This window comes from Cyrtonyx montezumae, unplaced genomic scaffold (assembly GCF_038088225.1).
Source record: "Cyrtonyx montezumae isolate F1298 unplaced genomic scaffold, pur_monq_1.0 scaffold_0, whole genome shotgun sequence".
Lineage (NCBI taxonomy): Eukaryota > Metazoa > Chordata > Aves > Galliformes > Odontophoridae > Cyrtonyx > Cyrtonyx montezumae.
The window spans coordinates 24069245-24087848 of NW_027071824.1; the positions used below are offsets into that span (position 1 = coordinate 24069245).

An 18604-nucleotide genomic window follows, 5' to 3' on the forward strand; every position below is an offset into this window, starting at 1 on the left:
CACACATCTCCACATAGAGTTCCGGAGGTTTGTTGTCTTACTGCTGTAGTCACATAATTCTTAATACGCTTCCTCAAAATTCAAGTTACAAATTAAAAAAAAAAAAAATTGAAATACCTGAATGCTATCTGCAAACGCTCTGTGTTGTGACAAGAAATGTCTCAAAGGAACTGCGACCTCTTTTCTTGTCCAGCAGTTTCTCTTCATCCAGCTTTCACAACCATTGAAAGAGCATTTCAGCCGAGCGCATGAACGAGAATGTCAGCTGCTGGAAGGGCCTGTGCAGCCTCTGCAGGTGCAGTGGTGATGCACAGCATTCCAGTGAAAGTGAGAATGGGACAGGGCTCACTGCTCATCTGGCAGTGCTGGAGGTTGAGGTCTGTTCTCTGAGTGGCACGTCTCAGAATTTCTTCCTCACTGATGGTCATCTTATGGTTGTGGAAAAAGATTATTAAAAATAACTAATAACTACGTCATTGACACAAGTTGCTGATATCATAACCTGCTGATTTGAGGGATGTGTGGGTATTAGCATTGAGAACTCTGTATTTTCCTGGGTACCAGGAGGAGGGCTTTGGGGAGGCCTCCTGAGGCCACAGAGGTTTCACTGAGAAATAACAGTGAAATTGCTGAGATACTATATACTTGAATAGATATTTTTTTTTCTTTCTTTCACTTCAGTAATCTTAAGTGTTACTTTCTGAAAAGAGTCTAAAAAGAAAAATGAAGGTTTTAGTATAAGAGGCTTATAGACTTTTAACAAATAACTGGGCTTTGCTGAATAGCTTCAGTGTATCTGAAAGTGGTGCATATAATCTTACATCATCTATGCAAGTTATAAAATATTACTATTTCCTCCTTAGTGTGTTGAAGAGTTTTGTGGAATCGTAGCAAGGATCTTTCCTTAAATAGCTACTCTCTGGAAATGGCTGCCATTAGTCATGGGCTAAGCCAGCTGAAGATGTTTTGGAAACAGGTGCAGCAATGGGTAGCCAAAGAAACTGAAGCATTCTGGGTAGTTAAATTAGATAAAAAGTATGAAACCTGTGCTTTAGGTTCTTCAGCATGTTGACTTGGAGAAGGTAACGTGGCTGAATGTGTGCGCTGTTCTTACAGTGTTCAGGTGGAGCTCTCATTTTCTGTATAGCACACTTACATCTAAAATGCGTTAAAGTTATTCAAAGTTATGCACTACTTGATAATTCTCTATTTAAATTTGCCTTCAAGTGGTTAATTATTTTTCTTTTTTTAGTGTTTATGTTCTGTTTAATGTACGTAGTTATTTTACTTATGGCAGATTCTTGGATGGGTTTTCAAATAGCGGAAGTTAGTGGAACAGGAAGGGCTTGTATCCCCAATTTGGATATTGCTGCGTTGGTTATATTTAGCTTCTTTTTAAAACCCCAAATCTCCTTTTGCAAGCTCTTTACATTTAGATGGAGAACTTTCTCTGACTGGAATACAAATGCTGTTGTGGAGAGGGATAAAAAGAGAAATGAGAGACTTTTGTTTTGTTGGTAATATCCTTGTTACCAATGAAGCAGATCTGTTCTGTCTGTAGCATTTTCAGAAAATGTGTTGAGATGTGTGAGGAGTAAGTACGTGTGCTTATTCTTGTTAGATTTCTGCAAGTTAAGAATTGTGCTACTGCAAGTTTGGAAATAATAAAATTAGTTCACAGAAGGTAACTCTAAAGGAACACTAGTTTTCTATGAGGTTGGAAGGAGGAAGGCAAAAAATAAAAATTGCAGACTTAATATTTCAGTTATATTTTCCTTTTACTCTTGTGAAATTGTACTGAGTTGCATGTGTCTTCTGAAGGAAGATGCAGATCTTGTTTCTGTTGATACAGGTGAAGTGGGATACGCAGATAACTTGGGTGGCTGTCTACTTCCAGAAGCCTTATCACAGCTGGATTTGATGTCATCTTACTTTTTACATTCAGAATTTACCTGTCTCTGTTTGTAAAGGTGAGAACGTTTGATACACCAGTGGTACTGATACTGGACAGAGCTATGGCCTCTAAAAAGTTTAAGCCGGTATTTGTCTTCATTGAACTCCAGCATCATTTGTAAGGTGAAATATGCATAAGATGAATTCAGCTTATTCGGAACTTCTTTTGAGATTTGAAGGCAGCTTAATTCACTCTGAACGGATGTGGATACAGAAATAGTTTCTAATCCCCATGTAAGTAGTGTATTTAAAGAGTTGTAGGAAGTGTTAGTGCTGTATGCAAGTCTGTGTGTAAGTCTCTGGACAGCTCTTGTTTCATCTTAGAGGTTATGCAACTGACCAATGGTAGAAGTAAGCATTATTGAGATACATGGAGAAATGTTTTTCTCTTGTCTGGTCTGGCTGTTTAAATTGACTGTGTTGAGTGCTGTGACCAAAGAACACAGCAGATAAGGGGGAGATTAATGGGGCCTAATTCTGATGTAGTGAAACACTGGAGACCCTGTGAAGAAGCACAACATCTTCTTAGGAAACTACGGATGGAGAGAGGCATGAAAAAAGTTAAATTTTGAGATAGTCTTGATTCTTAAACTCACACAGGATCCAAAGTTTGAAATACGAATTACTTAATTCATGCAAGTTAGTCTTTTGAAGGTTATTTTTTTTTCCTCATAGCATGGGTTATAATTTTCACGATTTTTGAGGGGATGTGTAAAGTACTCTACAAACTTCTGTGCTGTCCCAGCTAAGCTACTCTTAGTGCCCAACTTAGTTATCTGCAACTCTAGGGACTATAGACACGTTATGTCAACAGTGGACGAAGAGATGCTGATGCTGGTTTAAAAAATACATTAGTGGACTTAACAGAAAATAATGAAGTAGTATTATGAGAAGCAATGTATACCAGTTGTGTCCTAACTAACATGATTTTAAATGAAATATTCATTTATTAGAAAAATAACCCTCTTAATGGGAAACTTTATAGAGCTTTTTTTTTTTTAATGTAAAAGGGAAAAAATCATAGGAAAGATGGCCTGTAGAAGTCACTGAAATATAAACGAAGAATGTAAACTTCCAGTATTTTAATTAATGATTCCAGGTATTTGATGTAAGATTTTTCTGTAGTGCATGTTATGCTGTGAGCTCTTGAGATTTGTGGAAATCTTTCTATTGAAAAAGCATTTATGAAATGGAAAGTCTAGTAATAGTGTACTGGACAGAAATAATGAAGCTGCTCTTGTTTGGGCAGCAGGAATATGCCATAGGCGTGCAATTGTGTAACAGCATGAATGTTATGCCCCCGGCTGGAATTGAGGGAGGAAGAGGCAAGCATTTTGTTGCTTGCTTCATCTCTAAGGTCCTGCATCTGACACAACTGGGGACTCTGTGTGCTAATAGGATATAAAAATAAATGTCTTGGAGAAACAGGCTGGCGAAGGCTTCGCTTTGGGATGAGGAGGAAGGTTTGCTACCTGAGCTCACAAACTATACCATACAGATGTGCCTGTAACAAATAGCGCTTTTAATATCCATGTGCCAATACATACACTGAAAAGAAATAGTGGTCAAGGTGGTCTACCTCCCCACATGTGGGTATATGTTATAATATATAGAAAATTAGCCATTAACTGCGTTTATTTTAGAAATTTTTGTTGGCTAATTCGCCTTTGAATTTAATTGCAGGTTTTTTTCAGTTGTGTTAGTGGCTTCAAATGCCCCATTGCAGCAAAGGGGATTCTAGGAAAGCCAAATAGAAGGGCTTAAGTATTTTTAAGCCAAAATATTGCACTCTCAGCATAGTAGTTGTTTTATCCAAATGAGGTGTACTTTGTTAGCTCTCGAGTAACCTTTTCCTCTGGAGACTGAAGTGTAGCAGGTTACTGACTAGAATACAAGGGCAATTCAGATCAGAAGTGAAGATCTGCCAAAATGTTCCAAAAAAGGATTCAGTTACGCTGAAACTTAAGGAAAAGCCTAGGGATTAGTTCATATTTAGTTGAATTCAAAGATCTTTCAAAACCCCCAAACAAATGAAAAATACTTGAGTTTGGCTGGGTTGCAAACTAAAATCTAAAGTTATTGCTGGCACCACGCTCGGAACGGAGACTGTTGGTCTGTGTGTGCTAGAGGAGAGTGAGGAAATTCGAGGACAGTTCTATAGAGCTAGTCAGAGGAAAGCAAAGCAGAGACTGTTGTGAGTGTTCTCGAGTGCATCTTCAGGCCCCGTGGCATGTGTTTGATGGGTCTTCCTGAATTGGAGCCTTGTACTCGATCTGAGATGTGAATCACCTGTTTGGGGGGGGGAAAGAAGTGAACAGCAAAAAATCAAGATTGTGGAGAGAATAACTTCTTCCTGTTGGTAAGATATATTTGTGCTGTATGCTTTTGATCTAATATTAGCATGAAATGGGGACTTAGATATGTCTCCACTGAGTCGGAACCCTGCAGAAGAAATGGGTGCAGAAAGTGTAACCGACTCAAACACTTGTAGTGTAGTCTTCCTTTAGTTGGTCGGTTGCTTTATGTATTTATTCATTGTAGTATCAGTGTTTGCCACAGTTTCTGTGCTTGGGGGAGAGAAGGTCTGAGGAGCCCTATCCCTGGAGTGCTGGCATGTTTCTGAGTGCACGTGCTGTGTCACTTGGTGCTAATGGTTTGCCCAGGGTAAAAATGAACGGAACTCAGGAGATACTTGAAGGAACGTTTTCTCATATTTTGATCTCTTTACTGTTATGGAGGTAATCTGAAACCAAAGCTTTCAAACCAAAGCTATCTGGATCCGATGCACTTCAGTGTCTGTCTTTTCAGTTAAAACTCAGTGGAGTGGAGCTGTGTCCATCCCTGTGCCAGGCAGTGACTTGTCCTGATGCTTGCCCAGTTGTACGGGTCTGGAGAGTTTTATTGCTCTTCTGTAGATCTCTGCTACTGGAATGCCTTCTAAAGATTGTCTCAACACTGATCATCTTGGTAGTAGTTCTCTGTAGTGCAGTCATTAAACTTGATGCTTCTGAAATGTCAGATGAAACCATATGATTTTTGACAGGACTCTTTCTATTTGTAAAATGAATAAAGTCAAGTTACTATTTAGTGAGAAATTGTGGAGCTTTTGAAATTCATCTTGAAATCAATTCTTGTTTTATTCTGGACTCATTATTTTTGAAACAAATTAATATAATGTATTTGCTTCTCTAGTGCAACAGTAGCAGTGCTTTGCTGGATCCCTCCTAAAACAATAACAAAATCAGCGCTCAGTCTGTTCCCCCAGACTGCTCAGTTGAATCAGTATTTCTCATCTGAAAAAAAAATGTTTCCCTGGAAAAGCTAATACCTGCTTTGTTTGCAAATAGTGTGCAATGGATATAAAACGTAACATAAACTGTTATTTTGAATGCTGTCCAAGTAGATTAGACTTTGAATACAAACTTACATTTGACCTTGTGTGTACTTAAGCACTGAAGTGCTTTCAGTTTAAAGCCACTTGTGGGGTTTAGTGGAGATGTTAGACTGGAAGCTGATTGTTAGATGCCCAAATATCTGACTTGCACTGGAAGATGCAACCTAGCTTAGGGGTGTCATCTAAGAAAGAAGTAGTGAGCTGATAATCTAGTTATTTAAAATAAAAATGATCAAGCAGTGTAGTAAATGTCTTCTTCCTCATCCATCTTATGCTTCATGTGCCTATTTTTTAATTTTTTCTTGGGGGAAAGTTAGAAATGCAGTGTGTGCAATAAGGCAAATATAAATGGAAAAAATGATGCCATGTGATGGAGAAGTCTTCTATTTATTTATTTAATTTTGAAGTTTCTGTATTTTTCGCAAGAACCTTATACGTTTTCATCAGTGGTTATGGAGTTCTGAGAAAGTGGTTTATCCACTGGTTTCTCTCTTTCAATCTTGTTAGCTCTGCTGTTTGATCCTACAGTGAAATGATTTGCCTCATCAAAGTGGTAAAACAAACAAACAAACCCAAAATCAAACACCTTGGTTTAACTGAAGAGACAGAAAACAGGTAGCTGTTTGTGGAGTGGGTGAGCTGAATCACTGGAATCTTTGGTAAAAGAAGTACCAGAACTGGTGCAGAAGGGAGAATGGAAAAGGGCAACATCCACATGCCTATGAGTTTGGGAGCATTGAGGCCTTCCCCTTTTACACTCCCAAGCTGTTAATGCAACTCTCACCATGAAACAGCAGGCTTTCTCTAGGAGTTGCTGGTGAGTTTGTAACCCTCCGCCCTCTCAGGTTTTGTTTCTGAACAGAGAATGAACTACTATTGGCAGCAGGTAGCAAACCATCAGAGAAGCCATCAGAAGCTTAGATAGTTTAGGAACATCTTGTTTTTCAATTGTTACATTTCTTTTTTTTTTTGTTTTTTTTTTTGTTTTTTTTTTTGTTTTTACTTCTCACTTCTCCTTACCTAGGTTAGAGATCTTAGAGTCCATCACATCATACCTGGCTTTAAGAATAAAGGACTGAATTGGCTTAACTCTTTCTGTCTAGCTGGTTTTCTGACACTGTTATTACCAAAACTTTGTCCTGATGGTTGTTTAAAGTTGCCAGGAACAGACAAGAAAATGAATGAGACTTGCTTTCAGCACACTTCTGTCTAATATAAAGAAGCCATACAATTGCTTTTGTGCTAGTTAGGTCTTGAAACTCTCTAATATTCAGGCCTGTTGCAGTGCTTTAGCATTTGCTTTTTACTTTGTTGGTTCATACATTTCTACACAGGACAAACTAATATTTTGCTTCTTACATAGGTAGATGCTTACTTTGGATTGCAAGTATACCCAAAACTCCATGTGTTATCCATTTTTCGCTTAAAATCAGATTCCTTTTTCTTCAGGAACACTGATTTTTCTTCTTCTCTCCTGAGTTTAGCTAAGGGGTCTATTGTGTGCTTTTAAAGGATAAAGTATTATGAACATTGCTATTTCAGAAACCTAGTAAGAAACTGTATTAAGTACCAGGTGTGTTATTTGTTGTCTTTTCCTTTTTTTTTTTTTTTTTGGTAAGTACTAGGAAAAATGCATAATGAAATTGTAATCCGTGATAATGGGACGCCTTTGAGTCTAAGAAACCACAGCTGTAATAGCCCCAGGACTGCAGGGTTTCAGAGCAATCAATATGGGGCTGAGGCAGCCAGCTTTGGCCTAGATAATTTGTTGAGAGGAAGTGGGGGACTGGTTGCAACAGTTTGGTTTTTGAAACTGAAGAAGTGAACAGATTGTTGCTCAGCAGAGTTGTGTACAGTGTATTTTTAAAATTAGTATTATGATAATTAAGTGGAGCTGTAAACAGACAAAACCATGTGAGTGCTTCCTGTCTGTCTGAGACATCACACAAGTGCCTGGGGGTGGCAGGATGAGTTTTGACACACATCAGCACATATCAGAAGTGGTAAAGCTGGCATTTTTTCTGCTGCAGAAGGATGAAATGGATTTTCCTGATGTTTTTGATTGTGTTTTTAGTACAAAGTGTAAACTATACAATCTTTAAAAGCACAGATAACTCTTCAGAAGGTCCTTCTGTTCTATAGCTGCCTTTACTGCAGTATTTTGATTATCAGAGTTTTATGACTAGAATTTGAGTGTCAATACCTATAGCCTTTGTTTGAATTACTACTTTGAGCTTTACTTGCTCAGTCCTTGAAAAAAGTATATTTTTAGTGAGACTGTTGATTTAAAGCCTTGAAGACATGGAATATTTGTTTCACCCCTTTTGATCCCTTCAAGTACTTAGTTGCAAAAAAATATTAACTTCCTCTTGTAAACCAAAAAGCTCAGTTCATCCTGAAGCAGTGGGATTTTGTAACCCCTTAGACAGCAAAATGAAGGAATGTTCCAGCACTGCTTCTTTGCCGTGTGATGAGAGAGGAGAGGCACTGCAGGCTGAATCATGACAGGCTCTAGCTAACTGACCTGTGAATGTTTGTAGTACTCCAAAGTGAGAGCTGGGGTGCTGCAGAAGTCTCTTCTGTCCTATAAAGGTGTGCTAGGTGCTCGTATGCAGGGCAGAAAGAGGACTGGGCAGGTATGTGGATCCATGAGGCCGGCATCCATTAGGTGTATAGCACAAGATCTGTCTGCCAGTATGTGAAACTTCTGTGGGTGCTTTGCTGTCCTTAAGGTGGTGATGTCCATGTTCAGCTGTAGCCTCAATCCAGTGGATAGGTTCATAGGTTCATAAGGTTGGAAAGGACCTACAAGATCATCTAGTCCAACCATCCTCCTATCACTATCCCTACCCAACTACTAAATCAAATCCTTTAGCACCTCATCTAAACGCTTCTTGAACAGCGCTAGGGATGGTGCCTCAACCATTCCAGTGCCATTCCAGTGCCTGACCACTCTTTCAGAGAAAAAATGTTTCCTCAGGTCTAATCTAATGGAGAGGCAGACTAGGTGCTGTATCCAATAAGGTGAGGACCCCGAGATGTAGGGTTCAGAATTTTGCACTAGTTACCTTTTAATCTAAGGCTTTAGTGTCTGAGATTGAAGACAGCCAGCAGGCAGAGCTAGGGAGCCATCAACAGCCAGCACACTTGCTAGAGTTTCGTGGCACGATATGTGCCACATTGGCAGTTTGCTGCTATTGAAAATGGGATGTGCTGCATCCTATTTCCTCTTCGGGGGTTGTTCTGGGGAATAAACTAGCCAAAAATAAATGGAATGTGAGGCAATACCATAGCCTTGCCAAAAAGGCAAATCTCGTGTTAGAAGGTAGAAATACTGTTTGTAAACTGTGAAATGGTCTGTTAGCTTCTTTTGCTAGCTGTTAGGCCATACGTGGAGTACCATGTCTGGTTTTGGGCACTGGACTTTGAAGAAGATGTGAGCTAATTTAAACGTATTCCAAAGGAAAGCGTTTAGAAATATGAAGTGCCTAAAAATGACTATAATTAAAATGTTCACAGTAACTTGGGTTTTTTGTTTTGTTTTCCTTTTAGAGATGTGATTACACTAAGGAATTGCATGTTTTTAAATGTGAAAACTGCAGAGAAGGCAAAAGCACACTGCTCTCCATATGCAGTATTGATAAGATAAACAACACTAGCCAAGAAAATTTAGATGAGATGAAATGGAAAATTGTATAAGCACTGGAATGTATTGCCTGAAGAGAGTATGGTATATTCACCCATGAGTTTAAGAATAGATTTGACAGACATCTGTTATGAATGATACAGTTAAAATTATCCTGCTGTGAGGAATGGCCTTTATAACCTCTTATGTGTAATTAAGTTTGTTTGGTGTTACCGAGGATCCCATCCATCTGAACGTAGTCTTCAATAAATCGGTTAGATTAAGTTATTTTAGTCTCACTGTAGATATTTTCTAAACTCATTTATATAGTTTCTCACTGAATGTCCTGTCCCTGGCCAGAAATGTTACATGAAATAATTGGGCAGCAGTTGAGGTAGCATGATAGGCAGGAGAGAGGGATTTTCACTCTAAAATTTCTTGTGTTGTTGTATATACAACTGCACACAAGAAGCTACTGGAATCATGGTAGTATAAAATGGCCACCTGCTATGAGCATACTTTATCAGTATAACTGACGCGCGGTGACTGTACTGACTGAATTGTTTGCCAATTCTTAGTTTGGAGTGTTTGGGTGAGCACGCAGCTTTGATGTGCAGATATGTAATTTGCCAGATAACCTGTCTTTAGGTTTGCTTTCTAATCAGTAAGAAAGAAATGCTGCTTCTTCATTTTGTTTCATATTATTTTTTTTTGTGTTAGTTGACAGTTGCATGTAGCTTTGACACCACTTCTGATGCTCATTTGTCATTCACCTAGTTAGCTGTAATGGCAACACCAAAATCAAAATGCAACATGTGAATCTTCATCTAAGTAAACAATGTTTTATTCTGTGACAGTGTTTTTTTTAATGTGATATTTATAACAACAAAGCTGTGTACTAATATACGGATGAGCTACAGTCATGATTTGTACCAGCTGTATTTTCACATTGACTATCCAATGTAACATCTTAAAGCAGATGCTTAAAATTCCATAATATAATTTTATCAAAGCATCTTCCAACAATATAAATGTAAGGAAATGATGGCTGTAGTTAGTGAATTGTCTTGGATCAGTGTTCTAGAAATCTCATTCTGCTGGTGTTTTTTGCATTAGTGCATGCCATCCCTTGAACTTTGTCTAATCTATGAATAAAAGTAATTCCGGTCACTTTTTTTTCCTCTATAACTTGTATAGAAGAGTTGTTGTAAGTGTGTAAATAAACCAAGGCAAGAAATTCTCTTTTGCTTGAAGAAAAGGAAGTTGTGGTTTATGGTTCTTACAGCTCTGTTTTTCAATTTGTTATGAATGTATTTCTGAAGATTAAGACTAAAGTAAAACTTAGATGGTAATAAACAGAAGCTTAATATAGTACAGTTACAGTGGAACACTCCCTCCTCCTGCAACATTCTTAGATGAGGATCTGATTTTTAATTTCTATTCACCATTCATATTCCTGCTATCAGTTTCACTATTCTTGTTTTCAACTGAAAACATAGTCTTCTTTTCTCATAACCAAATGACCGTTCTGATCTTATTTTGAATAGGTGTGCTGTGGAATACAAACAATTCATTTCATTCTTAAAAGTTTTACTGTACTTCATATTTTTGTGCTGAGTTTTGAAGAAGTACTTATGAAAAATAAAATCATTAAATTATCTTTGACTGGAAATAGACACATTGGCAAGGAATTAATTTTATTATTTACTTTTAAAGACTTGATGTAGTTCAATGCTAATTCCTTCATTATTTTGCTCAGAGAGCTTGCACTGTTTCATTTGAAACCATCAAATCTTTGTTCCAGTCGATTTGGAACACGAGCATATCATTAGCTTCTCTTCTTTGCAATTCTTTGAGACATACCAAGTTTTCCACACCTAGCAGTGTTCCCAGTCAGATTTATGGCATGCTTTTAAAGCTGAGGCGAGTTATCCAGACCTAGTAAATTTAAACAATGCTGTGAAGCATTATCTGAAGCTTTTAAATCTTAGTTTAAAAAAACAAGTGCAAGTCTATTTGTCAAGAGAGATCTAACTTAATATTCAAATACAAAACAGTTAACAAGGACAACCTTATTGCATTATTTTAACAAATGTATCATTGATAGATGCATATTTTCTTAAATGCTTTCAGATGTGGTGAATCATCTCTGACTGAAAAATCTTTTGCTGAGAACTTCTTCTATCGAGTTAACTTTTTTTTCATCTGTATATGTAGAAACTTGGTGCTCAGACCTCACTTGGAACATACTGCTATAAGCTGCCAAAAAGCATGCCTGACCGAAATTAATGAAGTTGTACAATTTGCAGTACTGCAGCATAATGCTAAATAGATGCAGTACTTGGTTAAACCTTGCAGAGAATTGCAGTCTGGTAACTATGGTGATGATTGACTTGAGGGGGGAAAAAGAAAGATTTCTAGATTCAGCATGATAAGCAGTGGGAGCAGACATTCAAAATATCTTTTCTTCGTGTGGTCTTTCAGCAATGCAGAACAAGGGAAGAGGCATATAAGGAATTCTAAAGAAATGGGATTTCTTTTTTTTTTTTTTTTGAGAGAGAGAGAACAGTGGGCAGTTCTGGAGTGTTTGAAATAAAACATTGTTATAGAGTGGTATGCTGTCCTGATTTAAGAAAAAAATAATAATGTATTCTTATATCTCAGACTACTGTATGAACATCAAATCTCCATTCCCCTTTGAGAAAGATGCACAGTAGTCACATTCTGCAGACTTGAAAGCTGCTACGTGCCTGCTGAGTTGCGTGGATGCAGGCAGGAAGTCTGTGACAAAGTTCGAATCAAAATGCAATGATTTGCATTCTTTGTGTTGAAAAAAAAATATTCAGTTTTGAGCATACTGGCCAGTGTGGAATTGCTGTTTTGTAACTTACAATTCAAATGTTTGAAAATGACACTACTCAGTGAGTTATAAATGGAGAATACAGTTGCTCTTTAGCTAAAATTAAGATAGAGTGAGTTATAAACGTTTGACATATTTTTTCATTTTCTGAGTGCAAATATTTTTGCAGTTCTGTGTCTAGCAACTTATCATAGTTGTTTTAAAACCCCTCTCCAAAATTAAAAACAAAGTGATGGAATTAATAGTTCCGTAGAAATCCAGCTTTACACAAATAAGCAAAAATAATGAGAACCCATTTTGCATTTAAAACAGATACACTGGATAAAAAGGGAGTATTGCCTGTTGTTACTGGATTGAACCTCTTGTTTTGGGTCACTAGGTCCTTCATGAACTTAGAACCTGTAAATCTTTGCCAGATGGCTCATTTTTATTTGGAGATGAAAATCAGCTTTTGGGTCTTTTGAAGCCTCTCAGAATTTCTGAATAAGCGAGGCATGGAGCAAATGTAGCTGGAGAATTTCAAATAAAGAAAATATCCCCTTTATACCTGTAAAGAACTCTTAAAAACTGTCAGAAGTTGGTTTATAACTTCTGGACAGTAGCTTCTGTCAACTTCCAGCTTAAATAAAGACATGAAAAAGCCTTATGCCACAATTATGATGTTTGCAACTGGTGAGGTGTTACTTGAAACTTCCTGACCGTTTTCCAGTGGAAACTGGAACTGATTTTCCCTACAAAAAGCCTCCCTTTCTCCCTCCTCCCCCCTTTGAATTTGCAAGTGTTCAGTTTTATCAGGATGCTCCTACATTAATCCTGATTTGTGGGCAGAATGTTGACAGTATTCAAGAATTTTTCTTCATAAACTTCAAAATTGCTAGGTTTTGCCTAGCTGTGAACTGTGCAACAGCAACAAAACAGTGGAGCCCCAATCTGACTGGCAGCCAGAAGTAAATTTGTCTAAAAGCCCTCTCTTATGCTTTTGTGGAATAGTCTTTCCGTAGGAGAAACCATCAGCATGCGTCTTTCTGGGCTGTACTTTGTAAGTGTATAGAAAAATTAATCTTGCTTCCTGCTGCAGTGCCCTCGTTTCTGGGAGGTAAAGGATGGGCTATTTGGCTCAAGAATTAAGTGCTACACCTTAATAGTGTAATAGGCTGTTCATGTGCGTCTGCTGTTGCTGTAAAGTTGAGTGCCTTCCTAAACCACAACAGGTCTGGCTGTGAGAAGTTGCATCCATAATTACACTGAGTAATTTTGTTTATTAAAGAGACTGATTCTGCAGTGCGTGGGCAGATCTCTGCTACTGGGTGTAACTTCAGGCAGTCTGAAAATGTTTAAGTTATCTTAGTAATAATCTTTATTGAAGTTAAGTATCAGTAATTGGGGTGAAAGTGTTTTAATGGTTTCTTTGTAGATTTTTTTCCCCCCATTTTCATGAAAGTAGTTCTTTAAAGTTTGTCTAAGAGATGCTGGATTTACCCATTTTCTTCCCCCAGATTGCTGCTCTTTTAACATTTGAATGTTTTCAAGTCATTGTTGTCCCCTGATGTTCAGAACCTACATTGCATGGCTTTTGGGTGGGTGTTAATGCTCCAGGACAGCATGGGATTTGAAGTTATGAGCCGCGTTCAACTTGTGCTGTCCAGAAGAAGACAGGTGGAAGGACCTGGCTGAATGTTTTGCTGAAGTGGTGGGGTATTGCTGGTTAGGTGTTTTTAATGCCAATTTGTGGGACTGAGGAAGATTGTAGTTGGAATAGTAAAGACTGTGAGGGTTCTGCTTGCAAACTGGGGCTTTCCATCTTCAATTATAGCAGATATGCAAAGGATGAGAAAACACTTATCTTTTGAAAGATGGTTTTAAAATAGCATGGAGCATCAGAAAAAGTTCTGCTTAATATGAATGAGAGGGGAAAAAAAAGATGTTGAGCCTTGTAATTTTTTTCTTCAGTTAGAATTGATTTGGGTATTGGCAGGGGGAGAGGGACTTGAATCTTCATTAAAGCTTTCTCTAAACCTTCCGAAAACAAACGTTAAATTACCATTTAAAAGCTGAAATTGGTCGTTTGTTACTTTGTGTTTTAGCCTTTTTGGAAAACGTTTCACTACTGTCTTAAGTACATACCCTGAACTCGAAATGATGAATAGAAGTGGTAGTCCCGGCTTTTCAAACTTTGTACATGGGAGAGACAAAGGGAAGGTACAGACTCCGTTTGTTCTTCGTGTGAGGATCTGAAAGCAGTCCTGCAGGCTTTCCTGCTAAGCACGTCTGCTGTGTTTCTAGATTGAATGCTTAATCTTGTTTTCATGTGGTTTACTTGGAACATCCTGTGTGTGGTGCAGAGGAATACAGATTAGGAGACGAATAATATATTCACACACTGCACTAGAAGCACTTACAGGCAGAGGACAATGTAAAGCAGCTTCAGCGGCTGCGGTGCGGCACGACAGGCTGCACAAAGGAGTTGAATATAGCAGCACAGCTGAAAGGGGAGGCGTGAGGATGATTTCATCCCACGTAGATGGAAAATGTCTCGAAAAACGTGGAAAACCGACCTGCTTAACAGCCTTAAAAGGTATGTAAAAACATGATACTACCATTTAAAATCCTGATTTTCAGCCGTTCGTTCCAAAACGTTCCGGAGGACTGCGTGCGCGCCCTCCCTCATCCCGGGCGCTGGCGGAGCGGGCCCAGCAGTGGCGGGCGGCCGCCCCCCGGGTACTGCGCGGGGAGGCAGCCCGGCCCATCGCCGTGCCCCGGGGCCCTGCCGGAGCGGGCGGCCCCGCCCGCGGCTTTGCCCGGCAATCGCCTTACGGGGCCGAATTTAGTCTCGCGGCAATCCCCGCATAATCTGCTGCGGCCTCGGGCGGGCGGAAACTTCTGGCAGCTCGGCGGCGCGGCCCCTCCTCTCGGCCCCGCGCTGAGAGCTGCCGAGCCCGCCCGCCCGCCCCCGCCGTACTGCTGCGCACCTGCGGGCTGCCTCCAGCTGCGGCCTCCGCGCCGGCGGAGCGCCCCCTGACCGGCGGGGCCACGCGCTGCCGGTGCGGGAGTGGGGGCAGCGGAGGGATAGGCTGCCAGAAGGTGCCAAGCGCCTGAGCTGAAAGGCCTTTCGAGAGGCAGTGCAGACGCGTGAAGGTGGAGAGAGAGAGAGGACCTGGGGGGCGTGGAGGGGTTGTGTTGGAGCTGCTCTTATTGAGAAGCTCACGGCGTCTCTTTAAATGAGTGGTGGCATGTGTTGGGCGTACTTCTTAGTTTTCCCATCTAACAAAGCTTCATTGATGGTTTTCATCATAGGCTGCTGAAATGGCAGTTCTTATCCATAGCTCATGAAATGCAGGACTTTATGTCTAGGTGCAATAGGAAACTCAGGCGAGCTTGCTTCAAAACAAAATGAAAGCAGAGACTGCATTTCAGGTTGTATATTACAAATAATTTCTTCCCAGAAGGTGCTGTGATGCACTGGCATTTGTTGTCCAAGGAGGTGGTAGAGTCACCATCCATGGAGGTGTTCAAGGAAAGGATAGGTTTAGGACTTAGGGATGTGGTTTAGTGGACAATATTGGTGGTAGGTAGACAGTTGATCTAGATGATCTTAGAGGTCTTTTCCAACTTTTTTGATTCAGTGATTCTAACCCAGAAATCCCAGGACAGTACCGTGGTGAGACCAGCAATTGTCTAGAAAATGAAGCCTTTGGTACTTCTCAGAAGCTTAGAACTGTGTGTTTTAAAGCACTCGGTGCTGTCTCCCCCTTCCTCTTAGATAGAGGTGGTTGCAACATTTGCAGAGTGAGCCGTGTTCTCAGATTTCAGCTGCATTTTTACATGCTGAAAAGCTAAGAAAGAATAAAAGCAAATCCTGCCGAAGTACATCAAAACTAAATGGGCAAAGATGTGTTCAGTTTGAGTGTAAGGATGCCTATTATGTGACGTAAGTACAAAGAGAAGGAATAACAGAAAGGTAAAAATAGCTGTATACTTATTTTTAATCTGTCTAATTTTGGTGGAATTGACTAAAACCTGTTTGAGAACAGGTGACTCATTTAAATGAGATGGTGAAAATAACAATGTTGCCATCAGGATTACATTAAATGAATGCCAGACTTTGATCACCACTGTTTGCATTCCTTGTTTGCTTGCTCTGATGCATTGCCTCTCTCTAGTTGTTTTAACCTACCATTTTCAGCTGGTACTGTCCATCAGAATGAGGGATGGATTTCAGAAAACTTGAGTGGTTTGGGAACAGTCATTTAATGTGTTCCAATGGAATGATGAAATTGTAGAAAATTTTTCCTAGGTATATCCTTTAATTTCATGTGGCCATTTAATTCTTTAATTATTATGAATCATTTATACATTTTAATGAGGAGATGTATTTCACTGGTATAAATTTTTGTGTCAAAAGCCACTCCAGTACTTCGTTCTTAGTAAACACTCATACAGTGGTTAAACAAATGATCCATATATTTGCTGTTGAGAACTACTGTACTTAAAGTTGTAAATATTATCAGAATTAATGTAGGAACATCCTGATCAAACTGAACACTTGCAAATTCAAAGGGGGGAGGAGGGAGGAAGGGAGGCTTTTTGTAGGGAAGGGGATAACTGTTTTAAAAAGTAACATCAGGAGATTTAGGCCAGGGATTAAAGTGAACTTCTGTGACAGAAATAAAGATCATTTCTTCCAGATGTTCATTCTTCAAATATATTTTTTAGAGCTTTTCAAAATAAGCCAGAGTAATTAACACTACTGAATAATTTATTTTTAATAAACTCATTATAAAAAGAAATTTGAAATCCTATTTTAAAGTTTGCTGATAGTTGAGGAGTTGTTTCTTCTTCTATCATGATTTACCTAACTAAGGCCAGAGCTTGAGTTTGTCTTGCTTCTGCTTTTTAATTAAGATTCAGGAGTGATCGTCTTGTTTCTGCTTTTTAAATTAAGGTCCAGAAGTAGTGAAGAAAAATCATTCTTTATTTTCTATAAGTTAAACCTAATGTTGGATCTGTCCTTGGGGGTCATCTGTTTGGCTATATAGGGAAGTGTAGACAGGTACTGACACAATGAACTCACAGTGGTTGCTTATAGGAGAACACAAGCTGTGTACATCCATGCAAAACTGGTTCTGATCTCTCTGTCGAAAATAATACTTCATGCTTTCTTCTGAGTTTGGAAGATCAACCAACTCACGTTGGTTATCAACTTACCAACTCTGTAGTGTTGAGGACCTTCTTTGCTTAAAAGTGTAGGGAAGCAAGAGAATGCTCTCTTCCTAGGGCATTGCTTACTTTGCAAGAGCATCTGTGGCTATTTTCCCCATTCAGATTGATGTGGGAAACAGGCACTTGATCTACCGAGAGCACTCAGCAAAATTAAGTTTACTGCTGTCCAAGTCCCTCTTTCAGCATCCTTTCAAGAAAAGTTACAGAAAAGCATTGCAGCCTGCCTTGAAGGCAAGTGTGTTGACACAGCTGGGGAAGCAAGAAGGAAATGGATTTCAGAATCCTAACACTGTTAACAGCTACCTACTTAATCTCAGTTGAATTTTATTGTTACTAAATGTGTAATAGGAATGGATATATCTTTATGGTTTTATATATATATATATATATATATATATATATGACTGGCGCAGTCATGCATGCAGGCAGAGAGAGAGTAAGAGGGTAGAGGGAGATTGAGTAGAACATTTATATTTCTGATTATCTCTGCAAGTGCAGGTTGAAAATTTTGCTGATATTCTGCCTGGAACACTCTTACCTGAAAAAGAGCATTAGACTTGAAGGAAGAGTCGCATCTTATGTCTTTCAAGTTTTGTTTCTCAGTATTCTGCAGATACCTTGGTTGTGCCAGAATTGCTTCTAGTAAATTGTCTGTGAGTCCCTAGAGATGCACAAACTTAATATGGGCTTGGAGGGCTTAGATCTCTCCTCCCAGTTGTTATCTGGGGCTGTGTGAAGGCTTGTGACTCTTGGAAATGTAGCTCACTGCTGTTGCTGGTCTCCCCTCCCCTGCCTTCTTTCTTCTGACCTAGCTTCTACAAAATGACTGAGGGAGTAGTTTGGGTATTCAGATTCTCCTTTCCCAGATGATGCTACGTGACATTGGATGAGAGGAGGTGGCCCTCCTTTGAATGAGCAGAGCTTTTGATGTGCCCTCTCTGCATGCTAGTTGGACCCTTGTTCTCCTCCTGCCCTCCAAAACATTTGTTTTCCTCCACTCTTGTTTTCTGTTTGGGTGTTCCCCATTCTTCTTATTTCTTGTTAGAGGGCCTCTTCTTTCATCTGGGCCCTTGCCCTTTGCTGTGTGTTCATCCTGTCTTTGTTCTTCTGCACAACTCTGTCTCTCAGGACACTCTTGGCTAGCATCCTTCCATATAATTTACTTCCTTCAAAAGTAAAAGAAGCCAAGTCTTTTCAGAGATTTTTCTACTTAACTGAGATTCATTTTTCATTAGTATTTATGGGAAATAAAACAAACACCAGTGTGTTCATGAGCTGTATCAAATTTTGAGGCAGTTAAACGAGAAGGTGAAGCACTCAGGTGGCAGCTGAATTCTGTCTACACTTACTCAGGTGGTACAGAAGTTGGAGCTTATGTGGTGACTCGTTGCATTAACTGCGGTGTCAGATGATTATATTTATGGTAGCCATTGCATGAGTATTGTTTCTAGTGCTATGATAAGCGTATTCTGTCAGATTATTGGGCTGTTTTGTAATAGCATGTCCACAAAAGCTAGTGAAACCCTGACAGCCCTATTGCCAGTGGCCAGTG

General features: G+C 39.3%; 1 protein-coding gene across 4 annotated transcripts in view; it reads left to right on the forward strand.

Annotated features, from left to right (window-relative positions):
• ARID4B (AT-rich interaction domain 4B) overlaps positions 1–18604 on the forward strand; it is an 82492-nt gene that overhangs the window by 10428 nt on the left and 53460 nt on the right. The gene's annotated exons all lie outside the window — the stretch shown is intronic.